At 43.6% G+C, this 18,342-nt stretch overlaps 1 protein-coding gene across 7 annotated transcripts in view; it reads right to left on the reverse strand.

Moving 5' to 3' along the window:
* Positions 1–18,342, reverse strand: part of LOC125739625 (thymocyte selection-associated high mobility group box protein TOX-like) — a 78,681-nt gene that overhangs the window by 34,593 nt on the left and 25,746 nt on the right. The gene's annotated exons all lie outside the window — the stretch shown is intronic.

Raw genomic sequence — 18,342 nt, forward strand, 5'->3', positions numbered from 1 at the left:
TTCCATAAAACTTTTTCAAGGAGAAGGTGGAACATTTTCGAGTTCTGAGTTGTCTGGAATGCAGCCTCATATCCGGTCTATGGAGAGCCACTCCAGAGCATCAGGGAGGGTATGAAGAGGGGGGGCTGGTCCCACAGGGCTGCCTTAATCATAATTATCCTGCAAGCCACTAGGTCAGTGCATGCTTATGCAGGATTATGAGGGTGTGTCCCTCTGGATTGGGGGGTGTCTCCCTGGATTATGGGAGTGTGTCTTTCTGGATTAGGGGAGTGTCTCCCTGGATTATGAGGGTGTGTCCCTCTGGATTGGGGGGTGTCTCCCTGGATTATGGGGCTGTGTCTCTCTGGATTGGGGGGTGTGTCTTTCTGGATTAGGGGAGTGTCTCCCTGGATTATGGGAGTGTGTCTTTCTGGATTAGGGGAGTGTCTCCCTGGATTATGGGGGTGTGTCTCTCTGGATTAGGGGAGTGTCTCCCTGGATTATGGGGGTGTGTCTCTCTGGATTGGGGGGTGTCTAACTGGATTATGGGGCTGTGTCTCTCTGGATTTGGGGGTGTGTCTTTCTGGATTAGGGGAGTGTCTCCCTGGATTATGGGAGTGTGTCTTTCTGGATTAGGGGAGTGTCTCCCTGGATTATGGGGGTGTGTCTCTCTGGATTGGGGGGTGTCTAACTGGACTGGGGGGCTGTGTCTCTCTGGATTAGGGCCGTGTCTTTGTCCACATATGGTCAGTTACATGAGATGCAAGCGGGAGTGTCTGATATTGTTGTATTTGTTTCTATCTACATTGTGAAAATGTCATGGTGGATGGCAAAAGCCAAAAAAAGACCCCAAGCTGCTTTCCTGCCTCCATGTGAAACCCCCTGGTCTGGAGAGGAAAAACCCAACCGCAGAGTGAACTCAGTACCACTGTCCCACGCCTTCCGGCAACAAAATCTGCTGCTAAAGAAACCCTTTTTTAAAATAAATCCAACATTATGGCTTGTAGGAAATATGCAGCGAATGCCACCACTTCATCCTAGCTCCAGTTAGGATCCTAGCTCCCCCACAGAGGGATCAATAAAGTATCAATTATTATTATTATTATTATTATTAACGGGACGATCTCTATAAAATGTCAGATGCATTGCTCATTCAGAGCCATTATGGCGATAGACAGACAGCTGGCTGCGAATCGGCCGCCTCTTGGAGCAAAGAACTTATCTTGTGTAGCACTGGCACTTATGCACACATTTAAAAAGGAGCGAGACCAGGACACAAGCTGGAAATTCACATATGGAGAAGGGGGCCGGCACCGGCAGCGGACATGGAAAGTGGCTGATGGGTGGGCCTAGATTAAATCAGGCTGGGCCTGAGTGAAGCTCATTACTGCATGTTTTCTTCAATAGGCATAGATATTAACAATATGGTGACTGTAACAATACTATAGCCATGGGCATAAATTATGGGGGGTGGGGGTTTTACCCCCCCCCCCCCCAATAATGAAAACCAGCCAATACAACCCCCTGGACCCCCTTAAATGGGTGGAAACTTCAACACCGACAATGCTCTTCTTAAACTTTACTGCAGTCAAGAAGATTATAGGCTGGACAATTTACTGAAAATATATCAAAACTGAAAATGAAAACTTCCTACTGACTTAATCTTACTGATGTTGGTTCATTCAGTTAATACTTTCCCCAATGCACAAGTTGGGCAACTAAATGTTACCATGTTGGGGGAGGGCAAGTTGGGGGGCTCCAAGTAGTTTTTGTGCCTAAGGCTCCCAGAGTCCCTAGAGTGGCCTCTAAGGCCCACTGTGGACCAGAGTCACATTCTCAGAATTCCTTCTGGACACATCCTACCAGTAAACATTACATTAATTTAACAGACACTTTTATCTAAAAGGTGGAATCAGGCTGTCGAACACGAGATGCAAACCAGCAACCTTCCTATTCTGTGCGCATAACTCTCTGCGCCATACACCAAACTTCTGGCAAATAAGAATAATACCCACATTACTCTTATAATAATAATTATTATTTTTATCGCCTTTGTTTAATCTTGGTTTCGTCATATCACGTCCCTGTTCTTCTTCCTGTGATAATGCACAAAACCACATGACTTTAAGTCTGCTGGATCTGCCACAGAGTTGCCACCCTACATAACAGCCTATATGATGTCGCTGAATATATCCATGAAATGATACCTGGTAGGACTGCGAAGCTGAGCCAGTATTAGCATTCCGATCTCCTCTTGCTGAAATACAAAAAAGATCCCCATCCCCTGCTTTTACCAAGGAGAAACCCGAGGTACTTCATAATAGCGACCCTCCACCATGGCAGACGAAAATGCGGGACGTATTCTATAAACGAAACAATTCGGCATCTAAAGAGGGACCTTAATCGCTACTGTCAATCAATATATGTGACGCTGGTTTGTGCAAAGTGACATCGGTCTTTTTGAGCATTGGAGACGGGCCGTTTTCAGCTAAGGAAGGTCCACGCTGACATTGTAATAGGCTCCACTGCGAAGGCAACATAATCAAATAAAGATGAAGCCATCTGACTGACCAGTTCTCATCAGTGCTTATAATACTCTGTCCACCACGCTATTCAACCTCTCCTTACTTCATGTGATTATTACACCTGGCTCAATACTATGACACACTGATAACAGAAATATTTTCACATGATCATTTTTCTACATAAAGGTTTTACCTGGTGTCTGCTGTTACCCATTAATGTCGTCATTTCACATTCAGGAAAAGAAGCCCGGAATTACAGTTGCTGAAATTGTGCGATTTTTCTATTAACGCCAGGTGTTATAAAATGAAGATCACGGGTAATTTAATTTAATATTACAGAATATTTATATAACATCATTCCTGGCATTGCTACCCCACAGCACACAGTTAGGTGATTAAAAATGTGAGTGTGATGATGTTGTGCTGTGTGAAATAGCCATTAGCCCTCCTCAGCATTGGTTCCCAGGGTATTTTAAAATTCACCTCTCCCTCCAAAAGGAAACGTTTTTAATACGACTCATTTGTTCTGTTTATGAGAGATTTATACCTTGCCTGACTGCTTTGTAATATGAACCTGAATTTGTTTTATTGTTCCGATTTTCCGTCCAAGAGACGATCCCATAGCAGCCATCTGTCATCAAACACTAGGATTCCTGGTCCTTATTGCACACCTGAGCTCCCGGTAACTGGAGTGCAACCTCTCTCACTGATTATTCCCACTGGCATTTATGTAGCTATCACAAATTTTCAAGGGGCATATACAGGGGCAGGGCCATAGGGGCACCAGCCCTAGCAGAATGCTGATTGGCCCGTGGAGTGTCCCCTCCCTTGTCACTCACTGATTCAAAACATATCACTGGCTAATGATAAGGTTGGCCTTGCTGTATGAATTATGGCCAATCTTATGCTGTATGCTGGAATCACCCCTGCCTATTAGGTTATTGCAAGTATGTGTGTATGTGTGAGGGGGGGTTACAATATGTCCCCTGGAAATGGATAGAATAACATCCACACACACACACACACACAGGTTTGTAAGTATTTCTTTGTGGGGACTCTCCATTCATTTCTACAGGGAAAATTCTAATCACAACATGACGACCTCAACCCCTACCCAGCCCTACCCTTGACCAAAACAAAATACAAGACTTTTGGCATTGTTTTGTTTAATGATTGCGTTCACAGATTTTTTCGGGGGGACCTGGAAAATGGTCCCCACAATGTTAAAAAAAACATATTTTTATTACATTGCAGGGGACGTTTGGTAATTTGTTTCCCATGCAAGATTGTGGAGTGTAGCTAAACAGAAATCAGCCCAGCCTGACGAATTAGCTATTATTTGCTGCTAATCAGTCTCAAGCCGTGTTTGACACCTTTTTCATACCTGTTGTTTTGCACAAAACGTCCGACACAGATAATTCTCACTAAATGATTAACCTTCAAAAATCCCCACAAAGCAGCAGATCTGTCATGTTGTGTAATTTATCAAGCTATTGCTCTTTTTTATATAGCGAGTGACACATTTACGCCTGTGGTTTCGATCCTCGCCTGTACATTGTGTAGCAAATGGCGTTATCAACTGCAAGGATATTTCCAGAACAATAACAAGTGTTATTAGTACTGATTCTGCCATTTGCCATCCAAACGGTTCCAAGTTCAGGCATAAGAATTTAAAAAACCAGGAGAATCCATCGCATCAAGCATCATGAAAAATGAAGCGATCTAGTGTGATGTTCTGTAAATTCATTTTTTTACCTGATGTATTCATTGGAAAGCCAATCCTGTATATAAGATCGAGTATGGAGATTATAGATCAGTATGGAGAACGTCCATGTAAAGAGTGCTGAAGAAGTGATATTGGTTTTGTTCTGTGAAATGGAACCTGCCCCAACACCAGAAGGCCAAAACCTGCAAAGCCAACATGGGATTTTCCTCTCCCGACCAGGGGGTTTCACATAGACTGCTTTTCCAAGAAACCTGTTAAATTAAACCTGCCCTTGAGAGTAATTAATGTTCTTCTGCTTTGTGACCCTCATCCGATGGCTCCTGGTGCTCAGACATAACAGAGTAGTCTGGGAGACCAAAACTTCGGCGTGTAACGGTGTCTGAATAATGTTATTAAACAGCAGATCGGCAGACATCGGCACTTCATTAGGGCTTCATTAGGGCTAAATTCTGCCAAGAGCTAAATGTCAACAGCGGTTTCCGGAGGCCCCCGGTTGAGACGTTAGCCCACAATGAAGTGGGTCCCAAGTAATAATTAACAGCCACCCCCAAATGTGGTACGGTCCCATTTTCCTATTAAATATGACTCAATGAGAAGAGTGGTGATTACTGGAAATACCTAATGTTCTGGGGTGGGAACCAGTCTTAGTGCCATGGGGGGTTCTCGCGCCAATACTTATGGGAACACAAAGGTCTAAGTTACAAATAATTTTTTAGACGTATACTTCAGCTCGGATAATACACAGCCTACCAAAGTAGGTCAGGGTTGCCAGGAATATAATGGCGCTTATCCCCTCGGCCAAAACAATTGACATCAACTCATCCCTCCACTCCACGTCGTTCCTCTGATCGCTGGCCACACCCCAGTTTCCCGCCAAAATCATATTTTATTTCAGAATCGTCATTTTCCAAAATCCCCGCATGGCCAAATTGGCCCACTGGCTGATGCTCCAAGTCAAATTTATTACTGAACGGAAATATGACTTTCATGTCTAACAATAAAACCCCATTTTAACCTGGGGCTCTGGTCAGGGGGGGCAGGCTGGTGGTGGGTGTTTCTTCTCAAACCAGTATCCTCGAGCTTTGAGGATAACTCTTTCAAAAGCTGCTAAACAGCTTTAAAGAGATTTCAGGGAGTGGTACAGAGAATTCCGTTTTATGGTGGTATGATCGCATGGTGACATTTAAATATCAAACTTCTTTTTGACATTTCTGCCAAGCTGATGATGATTAGGAGGTGATCTCTATGATGTATAAATCAATGTCTATCTGTTTTGTTCCCACTTTGATGCATGAATGTGTCTTCAGCTGGAGAATGGGTTATTAAAAGCATTAATTCATGAAATTAATTCATTCAGTGCCCGTGTACTAATAGATGATAAAGGGAATTAGTGACTTTAACAGTGCTCAGGTGGTCGTGTGCACACCAGACTCTTGGAGATGACTCAGGGATCTGCCCCTAGACCCCGCAGTACCACTACAGAGGAAGTATATTACTGTTACAGTTACAGTGGCCTGCCATTTTTAAACCAACGAGGCCCCCTACAGGCATCAGATTATAACGAGCATGAGCCGTAATTGCAACAAAATCATTATAATAAATGACAGATCTTTTAATCTTGTGTCAATAATCTCGCATGATTCGGTAGACAATGTATATTGTATTCCAAGCCTGTCGGTGAAATGGCCCCCTCTCGTCCAATCAAGCGGGTCCCACATTCAATGAGGGCCTGCCAATAAGTTCCAAGTCTTCCAACGGGAATCCATTTCATATCATATCATGTAATATTCTCTGAGATAGGATTATGAAGGCATAAATGGAAATACGTACATTCACTGCAATTCTACCTTGCATGACGCAGGTGATGATATCGATAACAGTAAACATTCGTGATCAATTCAAAATCAAGCTTTAACTCAAACACACAATGTTACGAAAATGTGTAGTGCCATACAGCATTAAGGTGACAATCCCATGTAGGCACCCTGGTAACAGTTCCCTTAAAAACAGCAAGATAATCTGATGATAGATAACCCCCCTATGGGGCCTAATGTCCATGCTACTACCTTTAACTGTTCTAGTCAGCAACCTCACCAGCTCCTAACTAGTTTGGGTCACTTCATCTGACTGCTCCTTGCATCAAGCATCAGTCTTCATTTATCAAACGACAGTTCAGACACGTACTCGATATATTAATGCTCCTCTCAGGCATCCATATGTTGGTCTGTCATATGGTGTCAATGTAGTTTGTCTATTGATTCCTGGTGTTTTTCATCCCCTGTTTTCCCATAATCCTTCTGCGTTCTCATCATCCTTTCGTGCCTCTGCCACCCAAAGCTAAATGAATGCCAACCCGGTAAGAACAAATGCTCCCCAATACTTTTTAATGTTTCGGAGGTGAGCCAATCAGCAGCTAGAGGTCGTTTCTTATCAAGAGCTACTATTAGAAGTACGAGAACCCTTATAGGACTCATAAACGCTCCTTAAAATATAACCGCTCTGCTTTTAAAATGAATCTGGTTAAAAACATAGTCCTTAGGACAGCATTTGACGTGCCTGAAGCGCACAGTCACCCTGAAAGAACATCAGGAAACGAGGTCACATTCAACCACGAAGTGCTTCTCGTAATGTCTCCTTCACACGGGCAATTAGGGAGCGCCTTCAGTTTCCACGCACGCTCTGCAGATTGTGCAAACTTAATTGCTACAACACTATTATCAGCTCTAATTGTTTCAAATATACTTGCAAAGCATTTATGAACTTATTCTAAACGTGCGAGAACGACTGTGCTTGGGAAGTGAGACGAATTGAAGCCCCACAGTCATTTAAAGATACAGCATTTCAATGTAAATGCACACTGATAATAAAGATATAATATAAGCACTGAGTCTTCCTGAATATCCCCCCCCCACACACCCCCATTATTGCCATCCCTGGAACTCCACTTGGCTGAAAGGTTTCATTGGGGACATCACACAGAGGCTTGTAAAGTGTTCATCTGCTGAGAGACACAACAGGGCAGTGACTGTGTGAGTTTGCAAGGGCCAGACATAGGTAAATATATGCTACAACAGCATAATGTGAATATAAAGTTATTCAAACACAATAGGCTTGTTTCAAAGAGCTAAAAGCCAAAATTTGGTGACCTTTCTTGAGTAATATGCTGCATAACTTGCATAACAATGTCAGACACTTATTGTATCACTTAACAGTATAATTTTAAGCTCTGGACTACATGAGTAATTTAATTTAAAGTGTTTAACCTTTGGAAGACGCTCTAGGGGGTGTTCAATAGGAAATAGAACGATTCTTAAACATAAAATGAACAATAAAGTTTCTGAGAAAGCTGCATGATCTGCCTGCAAAAATGCCCAAAGTGCCATCATATGTCTTTATGCCATTCTCCAGATTTCCGTTTGATAAGCTTCAGTGTCTGGAGATGCTGTAGAGAGGGTCTGTCTGCACAGGTCGCACCTTCAGAAGAGGATTGGGCGAGGGGGGAACATCTATAAGACTCTTTAAACATGCAACCAGAAAGTAGAGAGTGAGAGATAGGTCAGGTTTATTTTTATCATGACAGGTCGAGTTGAGTGTTTCATTTAAGCCTTTTAAGTGGTGAGTGAGGGTTTCTATTCTGTACTATTGCACCTGGTTTGGATGCTGACAAGTGCCATTGCTCCATCGCCTCGTCTGCTGGCTGCAGGCTGTTAGTGTACCAGATGTGCTCTCCACGCAGGCATGCAGCCAAGTAGTAAAATAACAGGTATGAATCCCCTCCCCAATTATTTTGCTACCCATAAGGCTCATAGTCAGTTTCTGAAATTAGGAGTTTGAACCCCCCTTGACATTTCCTTCTGCGGCCTGGTCGGTAAGATTTACCGTAGGGGACACCCCTAGTTTGCGAAATTCGCTCCCTGCCCCTCCCATTCATGAAACCGACCAGAATCTATTTCTGGCTACGGGCCAGTCTCCACAGCCTCTGCTCAAGTAGGATTCTGTTTTTAGACAAACACGGACACACCTCTTATCCTCCTCGATGATGCATCACTCACACATACTGCTTTGTACACTGCATCACATTCACCAAGACTTTAAATTATAAACCTTTTACCAAACTAACTTTTATTCATCAACATGGCTGCAAATGAAGTGTCGGGGCTTGCAGGGCTGAGGCATCAGCCGGGAGGAATTTGGGTGGAATTGGCTCAGTAGGTTAGGGTGCTGTGCTGGTTATCACTTTCGCAAAAATGCATGCCGCTTTCGATAAAAGCTTCTGCTAAAACGTTAATGTGCATCTTACCATTGGTCAGACCTGGATCCGCCTCTTTTTCTGACTTACCAGGCCAGAGAGGGGCTCTTCGTGCGTGTGACACCTCATGAACACACCACGTCCTGTGGCCTACTCCGCACCCCCTAAAACTACCCCCAGCACCATTCGCCTTAAACTACAGAAAGGTCACATTGTTCTCAGTCTCTCTCCACATCCTGGATGACGGCTTCACTGACACAATCCCCCAAAACGTCTGACGCCCACTGGCCACCAACATTCAGATTTTACAAAGTCTGAACTTGAAAATTAGGCTTTATTCCTTTTCAGTTGAGTATAATTGAATACTTATTTTCACGTACCCTATCTTTACTTTGAGGCATACGCAATTACGTGCAGTTAAGGGCACAGTGAGTTGAATGTGAGCTCCCAGTGTTATATCTTTGCCCCCCCCACAATATTTCAGGGTGTTAAGGACTCAAGGGTCCAACAGAGATGTGACTTTTTGGCTAAGGGTGGAATCCAAACCAGTGACCTCCATTTTCCTATCCTGCTGGGCCACACACTCTCACAACCTCACTTCATAGATCTGGGGGTCAGGTTTAAGCCAAAACCATGATTGGGTTGAATCTAGTTGTCATTATTGCCAGTAGGAAAGGGCCGATTGAAAACTGAAAGAGATATTTAAAAATGCAGACTAAAAGTCCCAAAACAGTGACCATGATTATAAAAAGATCAATATGCTGTAGGCTGTATGCTGAACAACAAAATGGTAGAAGAGGCTAATCCACGTTTCCCAACAATGAAGCGTTGAGCGTTGGTCTCATGTGTCATTAATCAATTGTTGCAAACCATCATATCACACCCCTACCCTTTGTCTGTAGTGAAATCCAGAAGGTTACCCCCTGATGCACACTCTCGCTGAGTTACTTTGTTTTCTAGGTTTCCACAAGATTTCTTCAGGGGGGCGGGAGGGGGGGGGGCATTTAACACCCGCAACAGAATTGTTGGTTCACTGTGTCACCGACCTTCATCAGAAATAAGCCTCTTGGACTAATGGGTCAGGTGGATCTGTTGGGTTGTCATGGTGAAGCTGCTGAACCCCAGAGAAGATGGTGAATTAAGGTGGATGTTTGGTGGCGAGGCAGGAAGTTGTGAATTTTTGGGGGGGGGGGGGGCTGTACCAGGACATTATCTGACTGAAATCCATTAAGTGATTGAGCAGTTGCTTTTATCCAAACTGACACAATTGAGAGAGCAGTGTCAACCAGTCCTTGGAGCAATTTGTAAAGGGCTTTGCTAAAGGGTTCAACTGGGATTTAAATCGATGGCCTCCACAGGTCATGGGCTCAAAGCACACGACGCCCCTGGGCATGTTTACATTTCTAGCAGATACTTTTATCCAAAGAGACAAATAATATTTTGTGGAAGCAGGGCCTACCGGTCCCTGGAGCAACAGGAATCAGGACCCTACTGAGAACAGAATTTGAACCAACGACCTTCCGGTCACAGACATAGTGGCACCACCCGCTGAGCCACACAACACCCATAAGAAACTCACATAGCATCTTTTCGTTTTGTAAATCTAAGAGTAACTCTTTCCCATGGTAAAAACCCTGTAACTGGGAGCAGACCCTTCAGTTTGACAAGTGCGAGGGTGTTCCTCGCTCATTTCACTCGCTGTCAGGACACTCCATACTCCTTTTACAATGTTCTTGGTTTCCTGAGCAACCAGATAGTTCAAATGACCTTCCACGGCTCAGGAGTAATTAATATTGTTTATGAGTTTCTAAACAAGAGCCCTCCAGATGCCCGGTAACCTTGGACAACTTCTCTGTGCACTGAAAATGGGGCATATACAGGGGTGGGGCCACAGGGGCACTGGCTCCAACTGAAAGGTAATTGGCCCCCAAAGTGCCCTTTCCTCTGTCACTCACTGATTTGAAGCATATCATTGGCTAATGAAAATGTCAGCCCCTCAGTATCAATTATGACCTCTGTCATGTCCCCACCTTAAAAATAGCCCTGAAGCTGTGGAAAGCCGAAAGAACCTTTGCAGAAGCTTCCGCTGTCTTCACACCGGAAATGGATGCACTCATGAACGCCAAAACATTGGTGCAAAAAGCAGGAGATGTTGCAGAGAATGTCAGCAGCTGCGATCTCCCCCCAAAAAAAAGGATTAACATTTCTGAAAATGTGGATGCATTCTTCTGCTAGAACCTTTGTTTTGCCTGAAAAGGACACGGCAGAGAGGTGGAACCAACGCAGCTGAATGGCAGCCATCCAGAGGAGGCGGAGGAGTTGGCTTTGTACTCAATCCTAAAGCCCTGTGCCAGCTCCCATTATGGGAAATTTAATTTAACCTGCGACGCAATTAATTCAGACGTTGGGCTTATTTTCCGCATGCTGCAAGCCCCCATACAAGGCCTTATTTAAATATTAATCAGGCTTCTTTCAATTAGGGCCAATTTGCCTCACAAGGCTTGCCTCTGCTCCTGATTGCCGAAAAAATGGAGCTAACTCACAGTGTTTGAGCGTAATTATCGCGGTATTTTTATAATTCTGATACATCAAACGGAACCTTAATGAACCCTATAATCAGGAGGGCATGGCACCATCTGTTCAAACCGCAGAGTGGCACCATAAGTTTTCACGTTTGTGCAAAGCTCTGCCATTCCATAGTGTGTGTGTGTGTGTGTGTGTGTGTTTCTCCTTAAAATGTGGGTGGAATCTATCAATATTAAGTGATATTGACACAAGATTATCCACACTCTGCATTTAATTAAACGATGAATGGTAATGAAGCCATCTACGTCAATTATTAAAGCCTGCTGCTCCAATGAATGCAAAAGAAGATTTTTTTAAGGATACCCCAGAGCAAGCTGGCCTGTTTGACAAATGATTTCGGGGGGGGGGGGGGGGGGGGGGGTTTGCTCATTAGGCATCCTGTAATCTGCAACAGAAACACACAGCCCACGCTGAAGGCTTTTCTTACACAAACACCTCTGCTCATGGTACAGGCCCCCCGAAACTCGACTAGGCTGATATCAGTTATAGGATTCCTGCTGGAATTCCATATACCAGTGTTTCTGAACCCAGCCCTCAGGGATCCCCAGACAGTCCACATTTCTGCTTTACATTTGTTTGGTTCATTCTTGTTTGTTTGTTTTGTTCTTGATTGTTTGGTTCAGGTGTGCTGGAGTCTGGGGTTCCCTGAAGACTAGGTTGAGAAACGCTGCGTTATACAATAAGGGCCTAGGCCATGACACTCTGTAACTCAGTAATTTTTTTGATGATGTGAATCAGTATGTCTCCTCCAAATAACAAAGCAAAAACAAAACCTCACATGTCCTCTGTGGCCGTGATTTCCTCCCCATGACAAATCGAATGCTGAAACCAAGAGGCCTATTTATATCGTTACTAAACTGAATGGTGAAAATGAAAAGTGATTAGAGGGGATTTCCGTCAAAATGTCACATGTGCTTTTTATTTGTTCTGTAACACAGGAATCGATACTGAGTAGCTCAGTGTTTTCCATTCCATTTGCTGGGATTTCGATTACAGCAAGTAGTCTGCGGTTTCATACGAGTGTCACTGAGCACTAAAATAAAATAGTTGAGTAAACAGGAAAAGTTAGATAGAACCTGACCCTGCTGTGAAAATTCTTTTTTAAGAAGTTGAGCATATCAATCATCACACAGAAATACGGTGAATCATCAGATCAGTAATGATCAGTAATGATATGAGAGCCTTCGAAACTTCACATTATACCTCAGAAATGTCTGCGGGAGGGGAGGTCTGATTTTCAAACACAGAAATGCATGATGCATCGCCGAACTTCACCCATGACGATATTAATATTAAGCTAGCAATTTAACATAGTTGTCCATTCAACCGTAAATGACACTACAGATTAGCTATCACGTTGATGTTGGTCCATAACACTCAAGCTCTCCTGCCAGATACTGATATCAAACATCTAGAGAGGAAACATTAGGCGTACCGACAACTTTTACAGGAAATCTGACGGATTCCACCACCTACTCTTCTAAAAAGAGCGATGCAGTCTGCAATGCTCAGCACCAAATAATCAGTACGTGACGGTCACAGTAGACAAACGATGCTGGTCCTCTAAATGGATCCTTCCCGGACCTGTTGTTTGGCACACTATCCCTGTTGAGAATTTGAGATACTGAACAATAGGACCTTAAGAGTGTTACTGGATGGCACTTGCAGGATCGCCATGCATGCACCATGCATCACTAAGACGGCTGAATATCCCATTTGCTATTGCTAATATCCAATGGGGGGTGGAGGACAGAAATGTGGTCTACTGTGGTCACAAAAATAAACATGCCTTTTCCTAAACCTCCCCTTTCTGAACTTCACACACACCAGCCTGACCAACATCACTACCCTATAATCTTAACGGTGCCACAGACATAAATAGTAAATAGTCTTTTGCATGTCATTTTATAGGTATGTCTGCCTTTTCTCCCACATTCTTTGATCATTCATCATAAGAAAAATGAAAATGTCTTCCTCGCAAGCCTGAACCAGCTGTAGTGTGATATATATGCCACTTTAAAAAGCCTTGTGTTCTTATTTTATAAAGTGTTACTGGAGCAGGGAAGAAAAACTGAAATCCTATTGATGTTAAATTTGCAAGTAGTTGCTAGGTAACTGTACTACATTTCATTTGAAAGCTTTCAGTCAAGATTAGAGTGCATTATGGGTCTAGGAAGGCTTCGGCTCATGGATTCAAGGTAAATATAAAAGTGTGTTAAGTTTGACCATATTTTAAAATGCGGCTAAGTTGGACACTTTTGGCTACAGAAGAACGTTACTGTGCCTTTATTTGAAATGATGCTTTATTTTCCATTTGCACAAATACATTGGAAGGCTTCTTCTCACATATCCCATCAGGCTCTCCTTCGGACACACACACTAGCACACACTCACACGTGCATATACACACACTCACAGGTTTGTATTCATAAATTTGTGGGGACCATCCAATCCTTTCTATGGGTAAAACCAATAGGAAATTCTAGCAATGACGACCGTAACCCCTACCCAACCCTAACCTTAAGTAACCAAACAAAATACAAGACTTTATATATTTTTTATTGCTGTCAGAGATTCTTATAAAATTGAATTTCCCCTTGTGGGGTCCAAAAAAAGTGGTCTCCACAACATCGAAATAACAGGTTTTTGTTACATTATCGGGATATTTGAGACTTTCAAATGGGAGCCTTATAGAGAATAACAGTTTTGGGATGTGTGCCTATTGTCCCAGGGGCAGAAACTCAACCTAATCGCATCAGCTACTGAGTGTGTGTGTGTGTGTGTGTGTGTGTGTGTGTGGGGGGGGGGGGGGGTGCTTTTTATAACATGAATGTTTTAACATGGCCTCCGAGGGCTCTGCTAGCGGGAGACGTTCAGGTTCGATCCATTAAAATATCAAGTGATAAATGGAATGATGGAGCGGGAAGATAATGATGAGAAACCCCAGATGTGGACAGATCTAGAGTGTCAGTCGGAGTTTCTGTAAATGGAAAAATTCGAAAGAGACTGACATTCAAGCCAAGTTGGGCATCGGAGTTTGCGAGGTCTCTCAGAAGGTTCCTAGTTATCCAAAAAAGTAAAACAAGAGACCTCCCACATTTGCTAAGTTCAGTCTGAAAACAGAATTCCCATAGGCCAGGCCAAATTAAACACAGAGACGGGCTTATGACATACAGCTATGAGGCGTACAATCTAAATCCTATGCTAGAAGTGAGGAATAGGCCAGGAAACATAAGAGCAGAAATAGCATTAGCATGGACAGGAATACAGGTCACAAAATTGTGCGCTAACCTTTGTACTGAAGTTGTGAGACTTGCCACGGTGACTTCCCGAAGTCCTAAAACCCAGGCAGAACCACTGTCTGGACAACTGACACACCCTTATGACCAGCCCGATCAATGTTGGCCATCTCCCGCAAATGGTGCACGTTAAGGTCTGGAATATATTATATACTATACAAACACTATGGTAACTCAAAGTTGACGTTATTCGCTTTATTTGGGTGTGATCAAAATGTTTTGGGTGATCAATTTATATGTATTTGTAGCATCCAAGGGGCTTGGAATGGTCATGTTTGATGACCCATTTTGTTGGCACAGGTCAGTGTACAGGACTACAGTGAGGGAGTAAAGTGAATGCTAGGGTTTCCATGTTCCTAACCCTGAGAGAATGAACACAGAATATGTCTCATATATACTGTCCAAAGTCCTCTCGGTTCTGCAGAAAAACGAACAGCTACAGGAGTTCAATATGCAAAGTAAGAGACTCCCATCATTGACTGCCTTCAGTAATACACACTTTGGTGTGTGAGCCATCTGTTCTACTGTTAGAACATCAATTTGCCACTCACCAAATTAACCGACTAGACCTTTGGAGTAACTTTACGGAAACCCATACTGAGGGCTGGACCATTTTTACACTGACATACTCAGCAGACATTGTGGTCCAAAGTAACATACAATTGAAAAAGCAGGATCAGACCATCCCTAGAACAATTGGAGGGGATTAAGGGCCTCGCTCAAGGGCCCAACTGGGAAATCGTGCTGCAGACCCGGGGAGATGAACTCACTGAATCATACACTGCCATGTTTTCACTTTCAATTATTGTCCAGAAAACAGAAAATACAATCTCACAGAAATTGCCATTCATAATGGAGAAAATGCCATTAATGGAGGCCAAATGTCAGAGCAACTCTACTGCAAATCTTGTTCGAGGGTCCAAAGCGAAAATCCTAAAATCATTATAGCGCACCTGCTACCGAAAAACTCCCCAATTACGCTACTGGCCACTTCCCCTCCAGCAGAAGCTGTAACATTAATCTTTCAGCTCAAGCTTTGTTTCAGCGTTTTGTTTTCCTTTCATTATGTTGAGTATGGTGACCTAGCAAAAAATAAAAAAATAAAAAAGCAAAACAGCTTGAAAAATGACCTCTCGCTTTATCCAGCTGCTGTTTGTACTGACACAATCCTGCGGAATGAATCTCACTTTCCGGCTCCTAAAATATTCAGCACCCCCCTTACGGTGCACTGAAACTTGAGAATGATTCACCCCAGTGCTTGTACAACCAATTCAAAGTCATTTTTTCTTTCTCTTTGTGAGTGTGTTGCATTATTCTTCAAGGTTGCGTAACAAGGATAATAATAACGCCATTCTGGTGTGATGTTTCTAGCCCTCTACCTCCAAGTGGATCTGCACCTTCTCGAGTCTCAGTGATTGTGTCAGCCTTTCGCATTTGGGAGCAGAATCCTACCTTTTCCCAGGCTGATGTGCGTCTCTGTGAGCTAGGGTACCATATGCCCGTGATCAGAAGGTTGCTAGTTTAAATCTCACACTTGGCAGAGTTGCTACATCTCCTTTGGGTTCTTGCAGGACCTCTACACGTGTGGATGTCTTAAAAAGAAGAGCATGATGGGATACGAGGGAAAACTAACACTTTCCAGTGTAATTGATCAAAGGGCGAATAAAGCTCAAATCGGACAGTTGCTTTAAATGCAGAGGGAGGAGTGTAAAAAACCCAGTGTGCTGCAGGAAGGGAGCAGCGATGTTAATTCTGCGGCCCTTTGCACAAATGCAGTCTGTCAGGCTCACTCCATTTGATGTTAATGGTATATTATTATATCTGAATACACGCTGGGGACACTTTGGGAGAACAGATAAAATGAACTGTGTACATACAGTCCCCCACTAAATGTTTCAGACTCAGTAGTCTCCTTTTCTAAGAAAAACAAAGGCCACAGTATAAATAAAGTAAAATAAAAAGGCCATTTTAATGGTAATTTAGATCAAGTTACATGCCTAGTATTCCAGAGACGGGGCCCCTCCAAGGGGGCTGACTCACTAGCTAAAGGGAACCGCAGTGCTTTGTAATTATTTCTCCTACAAACGGCCGTTTATGGCCCGGCCATATTTAATCTCGCAGAATAACATTCAGTAAAGGCAAACATGCGTAGCTGTATAACGATGCCCGAAATGAAAAGTATGACTCAGAATTGATGCCGAACGTAATGAGGAAGTTTTTAGGACTATGTTGTTTTAAAGAATAAATTTGATTGAGAGTCACCATCAGACTATAATAGGGATTCAGACTATTCAGTTTAACATCTGGCATTCAGCATAGCAGAACCCCACGATCCAGAAATACCAAGTTGTCGAGCACTGTGCAAAAGTCCCAGGCAGTCAAAGGCAGATAAAGCTGCTTATCTGAGGAGTGCTTAGTAAGTGGTGCTTTAAAAAAGGTACAACTTAACACTATTATATATGCAAATAAAAAGAAGAGTTTCTTCCATTCTCCGAAAAGTTACTGATATCTAGTTGGATGGCTAGATGAACACCGCTTCAGTTTCCAAACCACTCCTCAGGGGCACCTCAGTCATTCCATGTATTTGTTAAATTTCACCTCCAGCTCAATTAATTAACTTAATCAGTTATTGGTTAGTCAAACAGGCTAAGTTAGTGGCCAATAAATACATGGGCATATTGGATGGTTACTGCAAATACTGGAGTGAATTCAAGGGAGGTTTTGAAATAGCTAAGATGACACATTTTGACAGAGAAAAAAATCACAGCTTCAGAGCGACATAAAGACGATTTAAACACAATTTCCTACAGCTGCCTGAGATTTTTGCACAGTGCTGTACATGTATAATGTAGTGTCTGTTATGCAAAACTATACCGTTCAGTAGCCTAAGCCTGTGTGCCTGTGATCAGAGGGTTGCCGGTTCAAACATTGCTTCGGTGCGTGTGCGGGTCCTTGAGCAAGGCCCTTGACCCCCAGCTCCCTGGGCACCACAACTGGTCGCAGGCCTTTGCATCAAGCTTACTCTTGCCTACAAAGAGCAAGCTGAGGGAGGCATAAAGAGAATTTCCCCACGGGAATCAATGAAGTATCAATTATTATTATTAACATTTAAACCACCTGCCTAATATTGTGTTGGTTCCTCTCATGCCACCAAAACAGCATGGACTCCACAAGACCTCTGAAGGTGTCCTGTGGTATCTGGCACCAAGATGTTAGCAGCAGATCCTCTAAGTCGTGTAAGTCGTGAGGTGGGGCATCCGTGGTTCGGACTTGTTTGTCCAGTACATCCCACAGATTTCAGGCCAAGTCAATACTTTGAGCTCTATCTCATGTTCCTCAATCCATTCCTGAACAACTTTCACAGTGTGGCAGGGTGCATTATACTGCTGAAAGAGGCCACTGCCATTGCAGAATACAGTTTCCATGAAGGGGTGTACCTGGTCTGCAACACTGTTTATGTTGGCGGCAAATGTCAGAGTCACATCCACATGAATGTCAGGACCGAAGGATTCCCAGCAGGACATTTCCCAGAGCATCACCCTACCTGTGCTGGATTGTCTCCTTCCCACAGAACATCCTGGTGCCATCTCTTAACCATGCAAACGAAAACGGCCGTCCACATGACGTAACAGAAAACGCGACTCATCAGACCGGGCCACCTTCTTCCATTGTTCCATGGTCCAGTTCTGATGCTCACATGCCCACTGTAGGTGCTTTCAGTGGTGGACAGGGGTCAGCATGGGCACTCGGACCAGTCTGTGGCTACGCAGCCACATACACGACAAGCTGTGGTGTTCTGACACCTTTCTATCAGACAGCAGTACGGCAGCTTTTCTGTGGCATCAGACCAGACCCACAGGCATCAGTGAGCTTTGGGTACTCATAACCCGCCGCCGATTCACTGGTTGGCTTCCTTGGATCACTTTTGGTAGGGCCTCACCACTGCATGCCAGGGGCACCCCAAAAGACCTGCTGTTT

This window comes from Brienomyrus brachyistius, chromosome 4 (assembly GCF_023856365.1).
Source record: "Brienomyrus brachyistius isolate T26 chromosome 4, BBRACH_0.4, whole genome shotgun sequence".
NCBI classification, from domain to species: domain Eukaryota; kingdom Metazoa; phylum Chordata; class Actinopteri; order Osteoglossiformes; family Mormyridae; genus Brienomyrus; species Brienomyrus brachyistius.